Here is a 22,358-nt window from a genome sequence, read left to right on the forward strand (position 1 = left end):
CAAATTGTGAGGTTGGGATATAAACACTGGCCCCATCCCGGCCTCTGCAGTAGGCGGGGGGCATATATTATTTTATTGAATTTTCACAACCACCTCAAGGTGCTGTGAAATTTTTCCCTGACTTTAAAGATGAAGAAACAGGTCCAGAGAGAGGCATAGTGACTTGCACCTTGACATGCAGCCAGAAAGCAGTGGAGCCAGGATTCCAGCCAGGTCTGTCTGACCTGCAGTATCGCTCCGGCTAGTGCTGGCTGTGCAGTTAGTCCAGGAGGATCTAGGGCTCCGGGAAGCCCATGGGAAGCCTCGCCTTGGTCTAGGATGGATGGCACAGGCGTGCCAGGGAAGGTGAGTGACTGAGTCAGAGGTAAGAACATCTGGGGTGTTTTCAGGATGTTTTCCATAAGTGATGCTGCTTTGCTAAGTGCAGAGTCAGGTGTAGGCTTTGGTAGCAAACGGAGTTTATCGTGGGAGGCCTGGAATGCAGGCCTCTGGGTGGTGGGTGGCGGGTCATGGGGAGCTCAGTAAGGTTCTAGAGCAGATGCTGATGTGGTTGGACTCAAAGCCTAGGACTGTGGGGGATGAGGAGTGCAGGAGGGGCTGGAAGCAGGAGCTCAGCTCCTTCCGCAGGGTGCTGGTGCTCAGGGAAGAGGCTGGAAGACAGCGGGAGAGGAGTGGCTTAGGGGGCACCTGGGGCCTTGTGACTGATGGCATGGGGTGGGAGGAGGGAGGGGCTGGCAAGATGTGGCTTGGAAGTTGAGTGGGAGGGAGGGGAGGGAGAAGGAGGAGGCCAGGCCCCAGGAGAGCAGGCCGTGGAGGAGCCAGAGGGCCTGGGAGGGAAGAGGGGCTCAGGTGGGATTAGGAAAGCTGAGGTTTGTGGGCACGGGGCTCCAGGTGGAGGACCCCCGGGAGGTTCAGCTCTGGAAGGAGGGCGGACGGGAAGAAGGCACAAGAGAGAGACAAGATGGGAAGAGGGCGGACCAGGGAGGGGCCGGGAGTCTCAAAGCCATGGGGTCAAATCAGTTAGCCTGGGGCAGACGCCACGGCGGCCAACGCTGAGAACGTCATGTGGAGGAAGGGGAGGGAAGAGGCCCTGGAAACAGCAGAGAGGGGCAGAGAGGGGGCGGCCTGGGACCGTGACGGTGACTCAGCTGCTATTCCTGAGTCACCCACACGTGGCTCCCCTGGGGACAAAGCCGTCCGTGGGGACGAGGAGGCTGGCCAAGGGCCCCCCAAGGAGCATGGGCTGCTTAGACCTGCCTGGCTCAGACAGGACTCAGCTGTTCCACTGTGCAATGCTCAGTCCCTTTCTTTCCTGATCTTGTTTCCCTTGGAGCGAACTGCCCATCTCTCATTTGCTTATTTTCTATGTATGTCAGTTTCTCCAGTGAAACAAAACCAGGTGTGTGTGTGTCCATGTGTGTATGTGTTAGGGGGGCCCACCTTCCAAGCAGTAAAAAGTCTGCATGTAACTTTGGACTCCCTCCAGACGTAACCACTAATAGCCTCCAGCAGACCGGAAGCCTCACCTTTAACATGCACAGTTGATGAACATATATTTTGTCTGTTACATGTATTATATTCTGTGTTCTTACAATAAAGTAAGTTGGAGAAGAGAAAATGTTAAGAAAATCATAAAGGCCAGGCACAGTGGCTCACGCCTGTAATCCCAGCACTTTCGGAGGCCGAGGCAGGTGGATGGCTTGAGCTCAGGAGTTCGAGACCACTCTGGGCAACATGGTGAAACGCCATCTCTACTAAAAATACAAAAATTGGCTGGTTGCGGTGGCATGTGCCTGCAGTCCCAGCTACTGAGGAGGCTGAGGTGGAAGGATTGTTTGAGCCTGGGAGGCGGAGGCTGCAGTGAGCCAAGATTGCACCACCGCACTCCAGCCTGGGTGACAGAGTGATACCTCGTCACAAAAAAAAAAAAAAAAAAAAAAAAAAAAAAAGAGCGAGAGAGAGAAAAGAAAATCTATGCCTTTGTGCTCCCGTCCTTTGTGGTGCGCAGGCTTTGCTTTGCAGGCCGGGAAGCGGCCGAGCCTCGTTTATGAAAACAGCACCAGAAGGCTAAACGTGGGCCCCCTGCCCAGGGCGAGGGACTCCAAGGCATCCAGATGGACTTGCTTGGCCTGAGCTTTGGGAAGTGTTCTCGTAAATCTTGCTTGGGCACCTTCCATTTTCCCTTCCATTTTTTCCCACTCTCTGGAACTTTCTACAACTCCTTTTCCTGGCGGCCGGGCCTCCCGGTAGCGCTTCGGTCTTTCCTTTGTCTCTGCGCTTTATCTCGGTACCTTTTTATTGCACTTTCTGGGACATCTTCACCTCCTCTTCCAATCTTTTTCCTTCTTGGGTTTTTAGAACTCTGAAAACGCCCAGCAAGTGGGTGGTGCGTGGAATGAAGCGGTGGCTCCCGCGTGCTCTGCGCGGGTCGGTTTCCGGGGCTCTCGCTTGCTCCGCAAGTTAGTCAGTTTCAGGGACTACCGCGTGCTGCGTGTGTCGGTTTCCGGGACTACTGCGTGCTCTGCGCGGGTGTCCGGGGCTCTCGCGTGCTCTGTGTGGGTCGGTTTCCAGGACTCTCGCGTGCTCTGCGCGGGTTTCCGGGGCTCTCACGTGCTCTGTGCTCTTCTCCAGGCATCGCCTTCTTGTCCCACGGTCAGGATGCCGTGTGCCCGGGAGAGAGGATTACTTTCCAGGCTGCCCCACAGAAGCGCCATTGCCTCCTTCTTCTACCCTCCTCTGAAGGTTTATTTGGTCTCTGTCCTTCGGGTTGGGGGGTTTCTCCATATTAGTTTAGTTCCAGAGCTGGCTGGACCCTCTGCGGATTCCAGACCCTCTGTGGGTTCCAGGCCCGCGTTAAGGGAAGGACATCAGGGTGGGGCAGGGGGTACTGAGTGTGTCTGCATGGGGCCAAGGGCTTTCTCCAGATAAAAGCCACCCCGTGCAGGCAGGCGGGACAGGTGCGGTATTCACTCACCCCTGCCTGCCGGAGGGGGCTGGAGCATTCCAGGCCTGGTTTCTCCAGATGACACAGCCAGGCCTGGCAGCCCCTCCTTCAGGCCAGGTGGTCTCCTGCTGGGACATGTGCAGGGCGGTTCCTCTGCACCCCTCCAGCAGCTGGAAGCCCAACGGCTGTCCTGGCTTTCCACTGCCCTGAGGGTGAGGGCTGAAATTCCCCACAAGCCAGAGGAGGCCCAGGGCACATGGTCCCTGGATGGTCAGCCAGGTGACCTTTCTCTGCCTGAGGCTTCTCCCTGCCTACCCTAACCCCACGCTCCCACAGGAAATGCCCTCTTCCTCCTCCTCCAGGCTCAGCAAAGACGTGGGGGTCCTGGGGCGGCCTGCCCAGCCCTTCCCCCTCCCTGTGACCTGCTCTGTTGCCGGGGCATGGGGCTGATTTGTGTACGGGGTGTGGGTTTCCCCACTGCCCTGGGAGGCCTATCCCCTGGATGCAGCACAGGTTAATCACAACAGCTGTGGACTGAGTGAGGTGCCCGGCTGCCAGGTACTCCGGCCTTATTTGACTCTCACAGACAGGCTGACACCTCGGAGGTGGGTGAACTGCTCTGGTCATGCCATTCCACAGAGGGACAGACAGAGGCTCAGAGAGGTGCAGGCACTTGCTTAAGGTTGCACAGATGGGGAGGAGCAGAGCTGAGCGGCACACAGGCCCACCCCCATGCCACACTCACTGCCTCTTTGCTGGGTGTTTGTCATGGGGAGGTGAGGACTTGGCACACCTTGGGCTGGGGCGGGGACACATCCTGCCCCACCAGAGCGGGAGGCCACTCCTGGACAAAGTTCAACCCCTGGCCCTAAGTGGGACTGGGTGGACCTTGGGCAGGCGGGATGGGGGAGCCCCTCAGGGGAGAGACTCTGACATTTCTGGGAGGACGCTCCAGGTGGCGGGTGCTGGGGAAGCTCGGCCGCCCGAGGAGACCTAGGGGCTTGGAAGGGGTTGAATGGTGGTCCTCAATGATATGAGTACATCTCCAGCCCCAGGTCCTGCGGATGCGACCTTATTTGGAAAAGCCATCTCTGCAGCTGCTATAAAGTGAAGGATCTTGAGGTAAGGCCATTGTGGATGGGCCCGAAATCCAGGGACATATTCCTTATCAGAAACGAGCGGAGACGCACACAGGGGCGGAGGCTGTGTGGAGACAGTGACAGAAGCTAGAAGGGTGCAGCTGGAAGAGGCAGGAAGCAGCCTTCTGCGGAGCCCCCAGAGGCAGCACCGTCAGGCTGACGCCTTGATCTGGGACTTTGGCCTCCAGAACTGGGAGAGAAAACATTCCTGTTGTTTGAGTTCCCAGTTTGTGGGTCTTTGTTAAGGCAGCTCCGGGACTGGGATCGAGGGTCAGCCCAGGCCGGGTGGGATGCCCCAGGATGGGATGGGCCAGGCCAGGCTGGTGGGCATCCTGTGCCCTGTGGAGTCTGACCAGGTGCCTCTCTGCGCTATTCTGGACGCTCCTCCGGGGCTGATTTCCCAGATGCTCTCTCCCACCCTCTGGAGGGTCCTCGCTGAAGCTGCCTCTGTTGCTGCCGTGCTCGTGCTGGGCCCCGGGGGTGCTGGGATGCAGGGGGAAGGATGGTGCAGGCTCCCCAGGTCAGAACACTGCCTTGGTTCAGAGTAAGGTCTTGAAGGGTCAGGGCAGCAGCATTTCCTGAAGCCTCAGAGAGGCCAAAAAAGGTGAGCTTTCTAGGGCAGGAACCTTCCAGAAGTTTCTGAGGTGCCTCCACTGAGCAGGAGATGGGTCAGGCCCTTTGGACTGTGAGCCAGAGCTTTTCTCTCCACAGAGAGTGAGGGACTCCTGGGAACTCCATGCCCGCATTCTCTGAGGGTATGTCCTTCCCCGGGAGTCTTGGGGTCTGTGGCAGTGGCGGGGGTGGGTAAGATGAATGAATGTGTGGCGGGCGCAGCTGGGAGTGAATGGTGGGCGTCAGTGGGAATGAATTAATGAATGTGTGGCGGGTGCGGTGGGATGAATCAATGTGTGGCAGGCGTCGGCGGGAAGGAATGAATGTGTGATGGGCGCTGGTGGGAATGAATGAATGAATATGTGATGGGCGCGGGTGGGAGTGAATGAATGGTGGGCGCCGGTGGGAATGAACGAATGAATGAATGTGTGGCAGGCTTGGGGGGAAGGGATGAATGTGGTGGGCGCTGGTGGGAAGGAATGGATGTGTGATGGGTGCAGGTGGAAATGAATGAATGAATGTGTGGCGAGCGCAGGTAGGAATGAATGAATGTCCACATGGGGCAGCCCTGCCCTGCCCACCTCGCCCTGGCCGAGGATCCCTGCCCTGCGTGGGGCCCTCACTTTCTGGTGTGTAAACCTGGTCAGCCTGGACCTGAGAAGCCCTGGAAGTTTCCTCAGCAGCCCCTTGTCCCTGCCTGGCCTTTGAGCTCCTTGGTTTGCCGTCGGGGAGCCAGTGCCAGCCGCCCACACCCGCCTCTCCCCACACATAGAGAAGCGCGTCCCTGTCCAGCTGGTCCCTGAGGACAGCGTCAGACGTAGCCCTTCACTCGGGCGTGGCTGAGGATGGCGCCGCCGGGAGATGACTCACCCCATCAAATGTGCGGCATTTGTCATTTTTCTCACCAGTTGCTATTTTTAAAACCCTGTCCTTTAGTTTCTGTAGTAATTTTGAGCCTCTTTTTAATAGAACTTCCAACTCGTTGAATCTTACACTCGTTGAAAATGATGGGGTTAAAAATGTTTGTTAAACCCAAAACTAAATGCAGACCGACTTCCAGAGCAGACATCAGGCGCAGGGCCTGGGGTCTCCTGGCGGTCTGCCTGCCTGCCAGGGCAGCCTGTGGTGGGAACAGGGTCACTGCCCTTTGGCCAGGACAGACAACTGTGTGCACTGCCCTGGCCAGCACCCAGTGCCCTCTCCCACCCCTGCTGTCCCCAGAGCCTGGGCCTGACAGAAACAGGGCGCCGACTAAGGTATTTTGCAACCGATGAGCATAGGGCTCCGCAGAGAGCCTGGGACCCGGGTTCCCACTGACAAGGAAAGGGGAATCGGAGTCTTGGAGGGAGGGCAGGCTGCTTGTGCTCTGCCCCGGCACCTGGCTCAGTCTAGGGTGCAGACGCCTCTGCCAGTGTTCAGGCTCTGAACCCCAGGTTCACAGCCGCCCTTCTGGAATGCCAAGGCGCTGCCTATCGGATGCCTGGCCGGCTGGAGCCCCACAGTGCCGGGACACTGGAGTTTGGTGAGCCCCTCAGTGTACCAGGTGGCAGCCCCTTTACTTCACGATTCTCACAGCAGTCCTGTGGCGGTGACATAATTCTCATCACATCACATGATTTATTGGGGTTTCCTCAGGACAGAGGGTGGGGAGCAGGACCGGGTGGGTGAAGGGGCTGGGCAAGGAGGTTACCTCAGCTCGAGTTGCACCATGGTCTGGTCCCCCACAGGTGCTCCGGAGTGGGAGCTGCACCCTGGGGTGGGCCCTCCCTGAGGCCAGGGGACGCCTTCTGTGCCTCCAAGTGGTCAGTCACTGGCGAGGCCTTCACTGGTGGGAGGACGGCTCCCCAGGAGCAGCAGCTCCCTGTGCTCAGACTCAGGTATCTGGGGAATGGAGTGGCTGCAAGTTGTCAGCCCTCACTCCCAGGAGTTGGCGACGGTGCAGCCGCCAGTGCTGGGGACCAGGTGGGGACCCCCGGTGTCTATGCCATAATCTAGACAAAATGCGGATTCAAATTATAAAACACATTTTCCATGATAAAAATGCACATGCTTCGCTACGGGCTGTTTCTGTCCCCCAAGCTCAGATGTTGAAATCCTAGTCCCCAGGCTGATGACGCTATGAGGAGGGGAGGTGAATCCTTGTCCCTAGGCTGATGATACTAGGAGGAGGGGAGGCAATTAGGTCATGAATGGGATTAGTTCCCTTATGAAAGAGGCCCAGGAGAGACCCCTCACCCCCTCCACCACGTGCCGCACAGCAAAAAGACAGCTGTCCATGAGGAGGTGGCTTCACCAGACACCAAATCTGCAGGCACCTTAATCTTGGACTTCCAGCCTCCAGAACTGAGAGAAATAGATTCCTGTTGTTTATAAGCCACCCAGTCTATGGTATTTTGTTACAGAAAGCTGAACGGAGTGAGACATGCCCTGTAGAAAATGAAGAATCTGCAGAAAATTATAAGAAAGAAAGAAAAGCAAAATGGCACAGACCCTCCACTTAGGAATCGTTGACTCCAGCAGACATTAGCACAGCCTTTTACTCTCTCCATATGTTTCACACTCAACTGCGTACTATGGAGGCCTTTCTGCATATGGCGACTCTAAGGCATCATTGGGAATATCATGAGATGACATGACGTAGAGTTTGACAAATGGGGTGACAGACCCTATCTGTCACCAGGAGGCTTATTGGTCTTCTGGTGCAGAAACAAGCCCCTGACTCATGTCATTAAATGTAAGTTACAGCCACAAGCATGTGGAAAATCATCGCTCAAGCACCTTGGCAATAACAGTGGCATGGTGTGGCTTCGCATGAGTCTTTTTCTTTTTAAGGGAAAAAAGAAATGTTTCGTTCAGTAATTGCTCCTGGATGGGGGCCCAGCCTGCAACAGCTTGGCATGTGGAAGGCTCTGGTGCCAGGTACAATGCTGAAGAATCAGAAGCGGAAAGAGAGTCTCTCTGAACTGCAAAGCCAAGTATTAGGTTGAACCCTATAGAATTTTAACCTACAAAATGGACAATTTAATATCGTTTCACTGATTGGTCCAAAGCACATTTTGTAGAACCAAGGAAGGAACCAAGCCCAAGAAAAGCAGGGCGGGGAAGCCCTGGGGGCAGAACTCCCCACCATCCCTCATCCTCCTTGCCCTTACCCTGCACCAGTGACAGCCTGATTCTTGAGTCTGGGGTCCCAGTAACTTCCCTAGTCTTGAATTCTTAGCTTCTATTCATCCCTCAGGGTTTGGGGCTCATGTTCAAGTGAGCTTTTCAAAGTTGTTCCTGAGGATAGCATTGTCTGCCCATTGATTTGAGAAGGCCCTTCTGTGACCTTCAGGAATGGGAAAGGTGGTCTGGCACCAACATGTTCCTTCCAGGCATGGAGGCCAGGGTGCTGCTGCATCACTGGGCTCACAAACTCAGCTGGAGCTGCGTGAGGCCTGGTCCTCTGAAGTGCACTTCTTCAAGTTACTGGGAACTTGGTTTGTCCCCAAACCACCCCCCACCCCGCCCGCCTCCGCAGCTCAGGAAAGTTCAGTGCTTCCTCCTTCTCCTCACCTGCTCCCCATCCTGCCTCTCTTTCCTCTGGGGTGCACCTGCTGCCCGGCTCCCCTCCCCTTCCCGCCACGCCCGGGCTCCCTCCTTCCCCATTTCATTCTCCACGTCACATATTTTGTCTTCTTCAGCATCAGTTCTGTATGTTTCTGTTCCCAGGCAGTTTTGATCCTCGCGTGGTTTTATTTCGTTGCCATCATTCCATTCCCCAGTTCCCGCTGTCTTTCTCATCAGCCTGACTTGCCCATGGTGGGCACGCGACAGTTGCTAAAAATACCTTTCGGGCGGGCGGCTGGAGAAATCATTTCCATGGGGCACCCTCCCTCCCAGCCTTTGCGATCCAGTTGTGTTTGATTCGTCCTGCCGCATTTTTCCAAGGCCCTGGTTGCTGTGTTTCCTCTTCCTCATCCTCAGGTGAGAAAGGGTCCACCCACTCAGGTTTCACCCACACTTCGGAGGAGTGGATGGCCCTCAGCCCAAGCGGCCGGGCTGACAGTCTAACCCCTTCCTCAGACTCCGCAGGGGTGGCCTGGTGTGCACAGCTCCTGGGAGAGACATTTCTGGTTTGTCTCTTTCCAGGAGCCCCGTTTCCCTACCCACTGAATGGATGAAGTGTCAGACAAAACGCCTGCTCTATACCCAGTGTTAACAGGGCCCTGGTCCAGGGCAGGATGCTGCCTTCTGAGTGCTGGGCTCACCTCCAGCTCAACTGTCCCCACTCCCGGTGGGTTTTGAAGACTGATGAGTGGGAAGAGAAGGCAGTATCAGTGCATAGGAGGCAGACCCTGTCTTCTGGTGGGGAAAAGCATTTTTCTATTTTGGGACACGAGAGAGGAGATGAAGCACCTCCTTCCCTGTGTTCATCCTGGCGGGCTGGTTCCGTCTCTCTGCCTCACTGCGTTTGGAATCACTTTGTAGGCGACACACATGCATACCTGTCCTAGCTTCCAGTGCTCTGTGAGCCTTGTTCTCTTATAAGCCCTGAGATGGGGAACCGTGGACCAGGGGCCATTTTAAACCAACAGTCCGACGATTCTTCCAATTTTTCCCACACAGGAGACTCTGCACCTCTCATTTAAAATGTCAGTTTTTGAGGGGCGGATGTGACGCCTCACATTTTCTCTGCACCCCCGTCAAGTCTGAAATCGTGCCGGATGCAGAGGAGACACTCAGCTCAGAGTGGCTGCTCTGGTTTAGGGCTGAGGGCTCAGAAACTCCTGGGTTTAGAGTCAGTAGAGGAATCTGTGCTATGAGAAGTCAACGCATCTCGGTCAGCGTGGATGGCACAGTGCACGCCTGATCGCATGTTCTTATGTTTTAAAATTCTACTGCACTGTCATAAAACAGTTCCTGCGTCGAGGCGGAGCTCACCTCCGTCAAGCTGCAGTTTCCTCGTCTGTAAAATGGGTGTAATATACCCACTGTTATGGGCGTTTTTGGGGGGATCTTGAGGACTGAGTCAGGAGATGCTGGGGAATTGAGTGCCCAGGGCCTGGCCCCTCGGGAGCTGGGGTTTGTTCATTTTTTTCCTTTGTTAGGTGGGAAGGCAGCGTGGACCTGCCTGGTTCCCAGGGGCACCTCCTTTCCAAGGTGTGGATGCTCTGGGATGAGGCTTTCTCCCCCTCTGCCCATTCTGCTTGTGACACTGGCCCTCCGGGTTTGCTTTCAGGTCCCCAAATGTGCAGCTTCTGTCTCCTCTGGGCTTTTTGATGTGATTTTTGCCAGAGTGGCCCCTTACTCCGACCTGGGACTGGCACTCACTCCTTCCTAGGAGCCCGCCCCGCTCTTGGTTCCTCTTCTGTGTCCTCCCAGGACACCCTCCATCCTTGCTGCTCTCTCTCCCCTCTGGGCATCCTAATTGCCACTTTCCAGGCTGCCTCTCCCCTCAGATCATAAGTCTCGAAAGCAGGGACAGCGTCTCTCATTCGCAGCATGGGTGGGTGATGATGGATGCATTCTTAAAAATGTAATTGATAACATGACATAAAACTTAGCATTTTAACCATTTTACATGCACAGTTCAGTGTCACTAAGCACATTCACATTGCTGCGCAGCCCTCAGTACCCTCCAACCATGGAGCCTTTCATCTTCTCAGACTGAAACCCTGTCCCCTTTAAAAGCCAGCCGCCCCCCTTCCCGCAGCCCCTGGCACCCGCCCTTCTCTCTGTCTCTATGAGTTTGACTCTAGGGACCTCGTACGATAGACTCCTGCAGGATTTGTCCTTTTGTGACCGGCTTATTCCACTGAGCACAACGACCTCAAGGTGCTCCCTGTCACGATGTGCCGGCCGTTCCGTCCATTTTAAGGTTAAGTACTATAACAAATATATTTCACATAGAGCAAATGTTTGCACATAGCTCCTCTGAGATGGGGTCCCGTGGTTTCTGTTTGGACCCTTCCAGGGACAGGGAACTCCCACATGGGGTGGCCACTTCCTTATGGGGCAGGTCTGATACCTAGACTGTTACTTATTTGTACAGAGCTGGTCCTGGCTCTGCACTCCGGCATCCCTGCATGCAGACAGGGAGAGGCCTGGCATCTGCTGCTCTATGGCCAGCGTCTCTCACATGGCCTCAGACCCCAGGAGCTTTGGAAGTGGCCTCTTTCTGCCTCCAAGATGGATGGAAGACGTGGCTGGGCCCGGCCTCGCCTTCTGACCTGTCCCCTCTGCCACCCCACCCAACCCAAATGCTCAGAAGGAACTCTACTCGGTAGCCCTCCATGGGGAGCCACCCAGCACGTTGTGGAGGGGCCTGGAGTGCTGGGGCTGCCTTTCCTGGCAGTGCCAGCAGCCGGCAGCTTTATCTCTTTATCTCAAAGCAGAGGTGTGTGGTGTTTTCCTGCTGCCCGCCTTTCCAGGTGGAGAAAGAAATGGGTCCTGGCTCCATGAAGGGGGAAACCATGTCCCTGTACCGTGCCTCAGTTTCCCCATCTGTACACTGTGGAATGGCAGTGCGTGGGCAGGGCAGGCAGAGGGGCTGCCCCACAGTGCCAGCCTGTGTGCACCAGCTCTGTGGTCACGGCTGCCCAGCGCCCGGAGCTTAGTGAGGTTAGAGTTTTTCATCGTTCTCCTTCCCCTACAAACCGACAAACTCAAAAGTTAGTATAGTAGCGTGTCTTTGCTCTTTTAAACCAACGACGTAAGTCACTTCACCAGTTTGCTTTACACCGGTTAATCAATTACTGAACAGTTGCAGTATCTTCCTCTCTTTTGCTATTAGCTGGTGCTCACTAAAGTAAAAGCGAATGTCGTCTCTCCGGCCGTCACCGCTGCCTTCACCACTGTTTGCCCACACGGATGTTGAGCCTCCCGCCAGGTCTCAGGGAGCTCACAGTGGGAAGCAGAGGGCTTGAGCAGGGTGGCTCTGCCTGACGCTCCCCGGCTCCTAGCTGGGCCCACTTCCAGGTAGTGGGCGGGGGCAGGACCCGCAGGGCACTGTGCTTCCCCTGCCCTTCCCCACGGGGTTGGAGGCTCTGGAGGCAGCACCCTCCCTGGGGAATCCCGGGGATTCAGGAGCATCCCGAAGGTGCTCATTTTCATCCGTATTTAAATGCAGAGTTTGTCGTGGCTGCTGGGTTGAGCCCTGGAGCCAGCTCCTGGCCTGAGCAGCTCTCCCGCCTACAGGTCCTGGCCCACCTTGCCCCTTGAGCTTCTGCACTGGCGACCCTTGAGAGGGCGACTTGGGGAAAAGAAAGGCTTGCTTTTGAGTAAATTGGTGGCAGACCCCTCTCAGCGAACTTCAGCCTACTTGCTTTTGAAAAATGACTCTCCGTGTTATTATGTTTTGCAAGACATCAAAGGATGTGGAAAATCCATTATAAATACCAGGGTATGCTTCTCGCCCGAAGGGCCAGGGTTACTGAGGTGGGGGCAGGGGTGGAGCCTTGGGTTTCCATTCAGTTCCTTCTGCTGTCCTTCCCCTCCGTGGCCCCAGGCAGGGACCTCTCCTCCCTGGGGCTTGACCCAGTGGCTGGAGGGAGGGGCCTGTCTGAATTCACCCCCTGCACTGCTGCACCTGGAGCTGCTGCTGTGCCTAGCGTTCTTGGGTGCACCAGTAAAGGCGAGCAGCTGGTGGGTCAGAGGGAGGAGGCAAAGGGAAATGAAGTGCTCCAAGCCCTCTCAAGGCAGAGATTGGCATCTTCCAGCATTGAAGAGGCACTGATGGGCGGGTGAGGCCTGCGGGACGAAACGAACGCGGTACACCAGGGGGTGGGGGCCGTTGGCTGCCGGGAACAAGGCTGCATAGTGTGTGCGTATCTGTGCATATGTGTGCTTGTGCATGCGTGTGTGCTTGTACGCGTGTGCATGTGTGCATGTGTGCATGTGTGCATGTGTGTGCTTGTGCATGTGTGTGTGTGCATGTGTGTGCTTGTGTGCATGTGCGTGTGTGCATGCGTGTGCTTATATGCGTGTGCATTGTGTGCATGTGTGTGCTTGTACGCCTGTGCGTGTGTGCATATGTGTGCTTGTGCTTGAGTGCATGTGCACTCACTGCAGGTCATGGGGGCAGACCTGGGAGGGGGAGTCTGGGCTCCAGGGCCAGCTCTGTGACCTTTAGCTAACAGTTCCTCCCCTTTAAGCCTCAGTTTCCCCTCTGTGCACAGAGGCCCTGGGCCACCCTGAGCACTGCCCTCTCCCGTGGACTCCCCAGGTCTGTAGAACAGTTTGCAGAGTGCTGGCCTGGGTCCCAGGGCCCGTCTGTCTCCTGCTTGTTGGTAAGAATCCCTAAAGAATTCTGTGCAGAATCCCTCGTTTCCTCCAGCAGGTATCTGACAGGCACCACAACCTGAGCACGTGTAGATGGACGCTGGTTTCTTCTGCTCTCTGCCTCATCTCAGGTCCGGCCCTACCACCTGTCCAGGGGCTCGGCCCAGAACCCCAGAATCTGCTTTGATGCGTCCGGGTCTGCAGGCGGACTTTGTTCTCGAAGCCATCTGAGTCTCACCTCGTTGGCCGTCAGCTTGGCACAAGTCACGCTGACTGTTCCCCAGATTGTTCCCATGGCCTGGCCCTGGCCCAGGACTCCCACTCTGCTTGTGGTCCCGAAGACAGCCAGAGAGGCCTTTGAGAGGGGAAGGCAGACACCATCCGCCGCCGCCCCCAGCTGACACTCACAGGGGCCGCCCCTCATGCTCTGGATAAAACTTCGACTGGCTACTGTGCCTCCTCGGGTCTCCCCGACCCAGACCTGGCCAGGGGTTCCAGCCTTCACCAGGGGAAGGAGCATCTGTGAATCTAGGGAGTGTGCCTGGCCCAATGCCTCTGCCCAGGGCCTTTGCACCTGCCGTCCCCTCCCCGATTCCACGCCTCCTGTTGCCCTCTGCAGAGACACCTCTCCCGTGACCTCCAAGCACACCACCCACTAAATCTCCGCCCTTCCTCGGCCTGCCTGCCCTCCCAGCACAGCCACTCTGTCCGCTGAGGCTCCTGAGCTGCTCACTTGCTCACCTGTCTTCTCCTGGAGACCAGGAAGCCCTCCCCTCACTGGCTGTGGGGTCTGCGAACAAAATTGTCTTAATAAATACTTCTCAAAAGAATGGAATATGTGGTTGAATAAATGAGTCCCAGACAGGAGTTCCTTCTAAAACGGTCTAGTCCAGGCTCCTCAGTTGCAGGTGGGGAGACTGAGGCCCTGAGTGGGGAGGAGGTGGAGGGAAGTTGAGTAGCCCTGCCTGCATCTCCCACCAGCGCTACCTCGCATCCTCCTACAGCATGCGAGCAGGGTTATTACTCCCATTTTCTCAGGAGGAAACTGAGGCCCCTGGCATGGCATCTGTCCTTAGCCACCTCTGGCAGCTCCAAAGTGCTCTTTGCTGCCCATAGCAGTGAGCAGTTCGGCCGCAGGCAATTCCAGTCCACTGGGAGGAGTGGACCTGGCCAGACCCAGCCTCCAGGGAGAATGAAGATTCCAGCAGGTCCCGGCAGGTTCTGGCAGGTTCTGGCAGGTTCTGCAGTCCCTCCTTGACTGAGGCTTCTCTGTCCACGTGCCGGTCCTGGCTGCCCACCTGTGCAGAACCTGGCACGGCCAAGACTTCGTCCTCTGCGGTTCTGGAACATCTGCTCCCCATCTGGTCATTTCTGCAGCTCTGGGCAGTTCTGGGGTGCCCTGAGAGCTCTTCCCTGGCTAAGGTACCCGTAAACAGGGGATCCTGAAAGCTCAGTCCCCTCCCCAGGCCAGGTCCTGGAAGGAGAGGCCCCACCCGCATGGCCACAGCATCTGGGAAGGCAGCATGAAAGCAGGTGCACCGCTAGGCTGGGGAGCCCATTGCTCCCCAAGACCTTTGCCCCTGGAGACCCTGACTCCAGCCCATGAGAAGAATGTGACCTTTGCCCCTGGAGACCCTGACTCCAGCCCATGAGAAGAATGTGACCTTTACCCCTGGAGACCCTGACTCCAGCCCACGAGGAGAGTGTGAACTTTGCCCCTGGAGACCCTGACTCCAGCCCACGAGGAGAGTGTGACCTTTCCCCTGGAGACCCTGACTCCAGCCCACGAGGAGAGTGTGACCTTTCCCCTGGAGACCCTGACTCCAGCCCACGAGAAGAGTGTGGGGCGTGGTGCATGGGTGCTGGGTCTGAAGCCTGCCCTGCGGTTTGTATTTGGTGGTGACCGTGAGTGGTCGCTCACTGCTTCTGGCCCTGGGTCTTGAGGTCTGTGGAGCAGGGTAATGCCACACCCCACGGGGTCCTGTGAGGACACAGGCCTGCCCCACCCCTTCCTCTCTGTGACCCCACCACTCACCTGAGTCTCACTCTCACTTTGGCCCCTCCGATGTGCAGCACAGGCAGCATGGTCTTCCTCAAACCCAAGTCTGATGACCCTTTCATTTGAGGATGGTGGGGGCAGGACCACTCCATCTGCCTGGGGACACTCGTCCACCCATAGCTGCCCGGCTTCCTTCTCTTTGATGGGCACCCAGGGCCAGGGCCCGAGTGACCCGTTCTCCTGCAGAGATGCTGGGTGGCACATGATCCCTTCTGCTGGCTCTGGTGTCTTCGTGACCAGCTTCTCTGAGTCGGGAGACACTCAGCCTTTCACAATGTGCCAAGGCAGCCGGTGCCTGGGGCAACTGGACTTGTGGCCCCTCAGAGTCTGGCTGCCCTGCAGTTGCTGGGGCTCTTCTTGTTCTCCCTGCACCCTCACCTGTCTACCCTGTCACTGAGTCTGTCCCCACTACCTCCTGAAGACAGAAGGGTCCAAATGGAGCTCTTCCCCCAGCTGGATAAGGAGCCCCGGTTCTGGGCAGCACCTGAAGGAGGCCATGGGTCTTCAGTCACCTGGAGCTGATCCTCCCTCCCTCCCCCAGGGCTGTCCCCCTTCCTCCCCTGAGGCTGATCCTCCCTTCCCCAGGGCTGTCCCCCTCCCTCGCCAGGGGCTGATTCTCCCTCCCCTGGAGCTGACCGTCCCCTCTCCTGCGGCTGATCCTCCCTCCTTTGGGGTGGCTGCCCCAAGGCTCTCAGCCGGTGTGAGCATCCGTGGGACCAGCTGTCTGTAGCTGTGTGGGCCTCATAATCCACTGTTAATGTCTGTGGCTTGCTAGGGTGTCCCATCCCCAGGCAGTGAGGGGTCAGGTCTCTAAGGGCAAGCCTGGCCACCTCCCTGGGAGGCTCCCTTGATGCTCCTCTGCTGTTGACACAGAGAACAGGTGGTGGCCGGACATGGGCCTTCCCTCCACCTCCTCCGGGACCGTCTGGCCCATGCCGATGCCGACCTGTTGCCCTAAAAGACTGCAGCTCCTCGGGGCTCCATAAGGGGCCAAGATGGCACCGTAAGTGAGGGCTGCTGATGGTGGTTACGGGGGAGGATGGAGGCAGGGATAGTCCAATGCTGGGCTGAGTGTAGAGGGGGTGGAGTGGCAGGGACTTGGGTTAGGTCCTGCCCTGGGGGGATCCCACTCCATAAGTGCCACCGGCACAGGGCAGTTGTGAAGGCTGACTGGGGCCTGATATGCTAACTGGGGCTTTGGGGCTCCCCAGTAGCCAAGGCCAGGACTCAGGCTCTCTCGGGTGGCTCTAGCACAGTCCCGGGAGTTCTGAAATGGATACAGAATGGAGTTGGGCAGATGGCGGAGTCCAAGAGCAGGTAGATCCCACCTGTGATGGTGAGGCGGGCTCCAGGGCCATGAGCTGCCTTGGCTGGCCAGGGACCCTGGCCACCTGTGGGGATTCCTGTTCTGAGGGGACAGCTGGACCCTGGACCCAACTCTGCAATTCTAAGCTTGGGCCAGAGGTCTCCTTGGGAAAGTGCACACTGGACAAGGAAGAAACAGCAGATTCCTGCTTGTGAGTGCAGAACAGCCTTTGGGATGGCACAGCTGTCTGGTGCAGTAACAAAGAGGTGGCCCACTACCTTCTCTCCATGGAGGTAGGGCTGTCTGAAGCACTGCACCACTGTCTCCTCTCAGGGTCCTGTTCCAGCCACTCCAGACTGCAGGCTGAAAGCCCTGCTGAGGGCTGAGAAAGCCACGTCTGAGACTCTGGGACAAGCTGAGAGACTCATCCCAGCCCCGAGGTAATTGGAGGCATCTGGGTCAGACAGCTTCTGCCTCTTGTCCATCACCTCCCAGTTGTATTTCTTATTTATGTTGCTTGATTTCAGGTACACTCAGTTTGTACCATTTACTATGTATGCAGTGAGGGAAAGGAAGGAAGAAACATAATCACAGCAGACAGACTCGCTGGCTTCAGCCTCTGCAGGGCACATTTGGGGAGGGCCTGGCTCTGGCTGTGGATCTTAGTGCTCACCTCACTGACCCCAGCCCATGGGTATGCCCTGGCCTCAGAACCTGGGGGAGGCTCTGTGGCCAATGAAGTTTGTCTTTGCAGGCAAAGCTTCCCTTTCTCTCAGGGCTTGTGCTTTGGTGAGGCAAGAGAGGCATTCAGGGTTCAAATGTAAGAAGGAACCAACACCACACTTGCATGACCCTGAGAGTGGGTGCCTCCTTAAATTTTATGCCCTTGGTGCTTCTCTTTCCCTGCCCTAGTCTCAGCTCTGTTTTCTGTATCCTTTCCCATCCATCTGTCTATTCATTTATCTGTTCATCATCCATCCATCCATCCATCCAATCCACATATCCACCCATTCGTCCATCCATCTATCCATCCATTTATCCAGCCACTCATCCATCCATTCAACTATCCATCCATCCATTCATGCATCCACTTATCCATCCATTCATCCATCCATCACTTATCCACCCACTCACCCATCCATCCATTTATCCATCTACCTTTCCTTCCGTGCATCCATCCATCCGTGCATCCATCCATCCACCCATCCGTCCATCCATCCACCCATCCGTCCATCCATCCACCAATCCATCCATCCATCCATCCATCCACCCATCCATCCACCCATCCACTTATCCTTCCATGCATCTGTCTGTCAATCCAATGAGTAAACACTTCATCAGCACCTACCATAAGCCTACTACAAGGCTTGTACTAGTGTGTAAGTAGGCCTGGGGCTAGGGAACTGCAGGAGAAGTGCCCAGGACACAAAACTGAAGGAGATGGACATTCTCAGAGTTGTGCAAGCGCAGAGCTGTTGGAAGTTTGGGAAGACAGATGTCCCCATATCCTACAAGGTTCTTATCAGTAGAGAGCAGATCCAGGTACCAAATGGCAGCTTAATGGAGGCAGCAGGATCCTGGTATCCCCCAAGCCGGGGGGTGCTTGGTAAAGGTGGGCCAGAGGATGCAGCTGTGGTCTGTCCAATGTAGGCTGGGGATGCTCCTCAATCAATCAATTAATCAATCACTGCTATATGTGTCCCTGCCACATAGCAGGCCCTATCTTAGGAGCTGGGATTTCCATGGGGAGCAAGCCTGACTTAAACCCTTCTTCATCAGTGGGGGAGATGAACAGTTAACAATATGGGTGTGCAATTTGTTAAATGGTGGTATGTGCTATATAAACAGGGGAGAGCGACAGTGACAGCCAGGGGGCAGCTGTGGCTTTCAGTCACCTGACTCAGCTTCCCTGAGAAACTGATGTGTGGGAAAGACTGGGGGAGGGGAGTGTTCTGGGCTGGGGGGAGGACAGGGAGGAGGACGAGCCTCCGAGCTTTGTGGGAAAGGCAGGCAGGGCGCAGGGGACACCAAGGGATGGGCCAGTGGGGTGGGGTCTGTCCATGGAGCGCTAAAGGGTCTGGCTTTGCTCTCAGGGAGGTGCGATCTAGTGTGTGAGGGGGGATTTACAGCAGAGATGTGAGCTGATCTAAATGGGTCTAAATGACCAGGTCTAAATGGGTCAGTGGCGACTGTTCTGGGAAGAGGCCGGAGGCAGCAGGACAGGCCGGGAGCCCAGGCAAAGCATTTGTCCGGGGAGAGACGAGCTTGTGATCCAGAGGGAAAGACATTCACCTTCCCAGATGAATTTTATCATCGGTCAGCCATTCAAGAAACAAACGTGTCTTTTCTGTTTTCACACGTATCCGTGAGATCCCAAGACATCTGCATAGAGAGGAACGGTACCCATCCTCAATCCAGGCCACCCCTTACAGAGGAAACTCAGGCAGAGGCTAAATGAACCATCTACCCATTCGGCCGAGGCAGGGCAGGGGGCAGCTTGGGTGCTTCCGCCTCCCGCAGGTGCTGTGCCCTGTCATGCTTTGCCCACGACAGCGTGAGCTCTGCGAGGGTCTCATATGAAGCCCTGAGGTCTGGGGAGGCTGGAAGCATTCCAAGAGCCTTGGGCAGGGCTGTGCTTGCCCCAAGGGGAGCATATCTTTGGGGGTGTTTCAGTAGCCAGAATTGTAGGGGTCCTTGCTGGTGGCCTTGTTCACACCACCTGCTCCCTGCCACCTGTGTGGACGGCACTCTATGTCTCTAGCCCAGGGGTCTGCAAGCTTTTTCTGCAAAGGGCTGGATAGTAAATACTCTAGGCATTGCAGACCAGCTGGTCTCTGTAATGACTCAGCTCTGTCACAGCAGTGCAAAAACAGTCGTAGATTACAGAAATGAATAGGTGTGGCTTCATTTCAATAAAACTTTATAAAAACAGGTGGTGGGCCGGATGCAGGATCACCAGAGAACCCTATCACAGAAGAGCAAATCAAGGCTCTGCCAAAGTGTCCCAAGGTAGAACACGTGAGCACCTGAGGGCCGTTAGGAGTGGGGAGTCCAGGCTCCCCCAGCTCCTTCCAGGACACTCTCAGGCCCATGCTTGCACTGCCCTCCGGGTGACAGTTTTGCTGCTGCAGGATTGTGAAAGCCTGCTCTCTGCAGAAGCATGCATCCCGAGGAGGCTCAGCTGAGCAAGGAGGTGGCCTGTGCACAGCTGTGGGGTCATCCCCGGCTGCCTCTGAGATGCAGAGCTCAGTCCCAGCTGGGTCAGCGCAACCCAGAACTTTAGCACCAAGGCTGGCCTGGGAGTTCCAGCTTCCCACAATTGTGTGGCTGTCTCGAGGGTGACCACAGAGTGTGGGGAGAAACATCCTGGGGCCCACCAGCTCACCATCTCTGTCTCTTTCCTTTCCTTTTTATTTTGTAAAATTGGGACTTACTCGTTATAAAAACTCAAGCAATTAAGAAAACTGTGAAAGAGAAATAAAGTCACCCAGATCCCATCTAGAAGTCACTGCATTTACCATTTGAAGTCGGACACTCTGCCTTGCATCCTGTAATTGCATGTCTATCCATTCAGAAAAGTCTTCTTTGGTGACACTTTGGAACGTGTCTCTGGTTGTCGTTTTCTGTTCTTTCTTCGGAAGCACTGGCTGCGTGCACATGGGATGCTGCGTGTGCCCCGTGGTGGCCAGCGGCTCTGAGGATTCGCACAGGTAGCCCTGGACCAAGGCCTCCTGGGCTGCCCCACCAGCCCACCCTTCAGGCAGCTCTCTTGCGTTTTCACGCTCTGCAGCTTCTGGTGTGGCATCAGCTCTGAAATGCTTTCAGTGTCCCTTCCTTCCCCAGCCTCCTTCCTCTGCATTCGCCAGCTGCAGCCTATGTGCCCCGTCTTCTCCATGAACCCTTGCTTGAAGAGTGACCATGCTGTCCAGTTTCTTCCAGATGAGGAAGGCTATGTGGCTGACATCCTCCCATCTCAGAAATCCCTCTCGTCCCTGGCTCAAGCGATTCTCCTGCCTCAGCCTCCCAAGTAGCTGGGACAACAGGCATGCGCCACCATGCCCAGCTAATTTTTGTATTTTTAGTAGAGACGGGGTTTCGCAATATTGGCCAGGCTAGTCTCGAACTCCTGACCTCAGTTGTTCTGCCTGACTCGGCCTCCCAAAGGGTTGGGATTAAGGCGTGAGCCACCACACCCAGCCCTTAGTGTAGCTTTCTGAACCTCCTTCCTGACAGCTCTGCTTCCTGCTCAGGTGGGGCTGTGGGGGGCATAGGCACGTGTGAACTGTCAGCACCCCAGCCAGCACTGGGCAACTGTGCTGCAGGGTTTGGGATTTGGATGGGTGGAAAATGCTGGTGCTTTTCTTTCCTGGGGTGGCTGTTTTCAGGGAGGCATTTGGGGACAGGGTCAATTCCGAACACCGTTTTCTAAAATATTCAATACCCTACGAGTGACTCTTATTGGTCTTTGCTTGGGTCCTCACTGACCTGGGGCTGCTCCCTCCACCCTTGGAATCTTGGTGAGAAGGAGTCTCTGTTTGTTCCAGTGCGGGGGTCGCTATGTGGCTGGCGTTCTCCTGTGTCTCTTGGAAATTCCTCGTATGACACAATCTCTTCTGGCTGCCAGGAAGGCTGGTACTCCCCATACCCCAGCTCCTGCCCAAATCCCCAGGCTCTGCCGCTCCCGTACATGGGGATACAAACTTGTGTCTGGGCAGAGAATGTGAGCAAAGTGCTGCTGTGCCTTGGGCCTGCACATGGCGTGTGTTCAGTAAGTGGTGCTAATCACTGCTGCACTCGTTCAAAGAAAAACTTCAGGCAAATTAAAGCTGATTGAGGAGGGAACGATTCTCAGCTGGGCAGCCCCTGGGGGCGGAATACGTTCTCAGAGACTCCAGGGTGGCCCGGCGGTTGGATAGCATTTGCCCACGGAGATGGAGGTGACGTCCAGAAACAGCCGGCTTGGTTGCTGCAGGAGTGGGTCACGGTCTGTACACCTGCAGTTAGCTACGGTTCACTACAGACCTAGAAACCTTTCGGCCGAACTTAAAATACAGAAGGAGGCAGCTTTCTGCTAAGCTGAATGTAACACATATATGATATTTGTTACCACAGAGCACCCATGCTCCTGACCCTGCGCCAGCGTTTTATGTGAGAAAGAAAAGAAACTTTTAATCTGAGGAATGTGAGCTCCCTTAAATTATCAGGCCCAGAGAGGCATTAAAATGTGACAGCAGCCATGTCCCACTCCCCCTCGAGCTAGAGAACGACCTCTTGAATCTGCCAGCTGTATGGGTGCTAGGCTGACACCCGGTAGCCATAAAGTGCCTCCTGCTGGACCCTGTAACTCATACTCTAGAATCAATGGTGATGGCCAATCACCGATCCATGCTGTCTCTTAAACCAATGAGAACTCCTGTCAGAGGACTTTGTATCCGCCCACTCCTTGCCTGCTTTGCCTTTAAAACCTGCTTGTAACAAAGGCCGAGGTAGCACCCCCAATGACCCAAATAAACTCTCTCTGTTCATTGTGCCTCAGTTTCTTTCTTGTGATTGACAATGGTCATTATCATAGAAGTCCTCACTTGATGTAGGGGCTGCCGAAACCTCATCCCTGCCGAGACCGTGAGCCCTGGGGTACAGGCATCCTGCCCGTCGCAGCCCACACGTCCCTATTCTTTAAAATCGCCCATCCGTGCTTTCCATCACTTCCTCATTCACACCGCGATATTTATGGGGCACATGTGTGCTGTGTCCCGCTCCAGGGTCTGGGGTTGTGACACCAATAAGTAAGATGAAACCTCAGTCCTGTGGACTCAGCATCGTTGGTGGGACCCCCAGGGCTTCCCTCATCCCTTCTGTGGGTCTGGCGCGTGGCAGGTGCATGTGTGCTGGTGGCCCACGCACTTTGAGCTGTGGCAGGACACACTGCAGGGAGGGCCTGGCTCCTGGCCCAGGCCTGAGCCCCAGAGCCCCCTAGAAGGATGATCTCAAACTTCAGATGCTCAGGGCTGGCCAGGTCACACCTTTGTGTCTATG

General features: G+C 55.9%; 1 long non-coding RNA gene across 1 annotated transcript; it reads left to right on the forward strand.

Moving 5' to 3' along the window:
* Positions 1-2,604: 2,604 nt before the first annotated feature.
* LOC129059232 (uncharacterized) lies at positions 2,605-13,780 on the forward strand. Its single transcript, XR_008524970.2, has 3 exons — positions 2,605-2,742; positions 3,994-4,066; positions 13,016-13,780. It is a non-coding gene; the product is annotated as an uncharacterized LOC129059232 (long non-coding RNA).
* The last annotated feature ends 8,578 nt before the right edge of the window (positions 13,781-22,358 follow it).

This window comes from Pongo abelii, chromosome 3, assembly GCF_028885655.2.
Source record: "Pongo abelii isolate AG06213 chromosome 3, NHGRI_mPonAbe1-v2.0_pri, whole genome shotgun sequence".
Lineage (NCBI taxonomy): Eukaryota > Metazoa > Chordata > Mammalia > Primates > Hominidae > Pongo > Pongo abelii.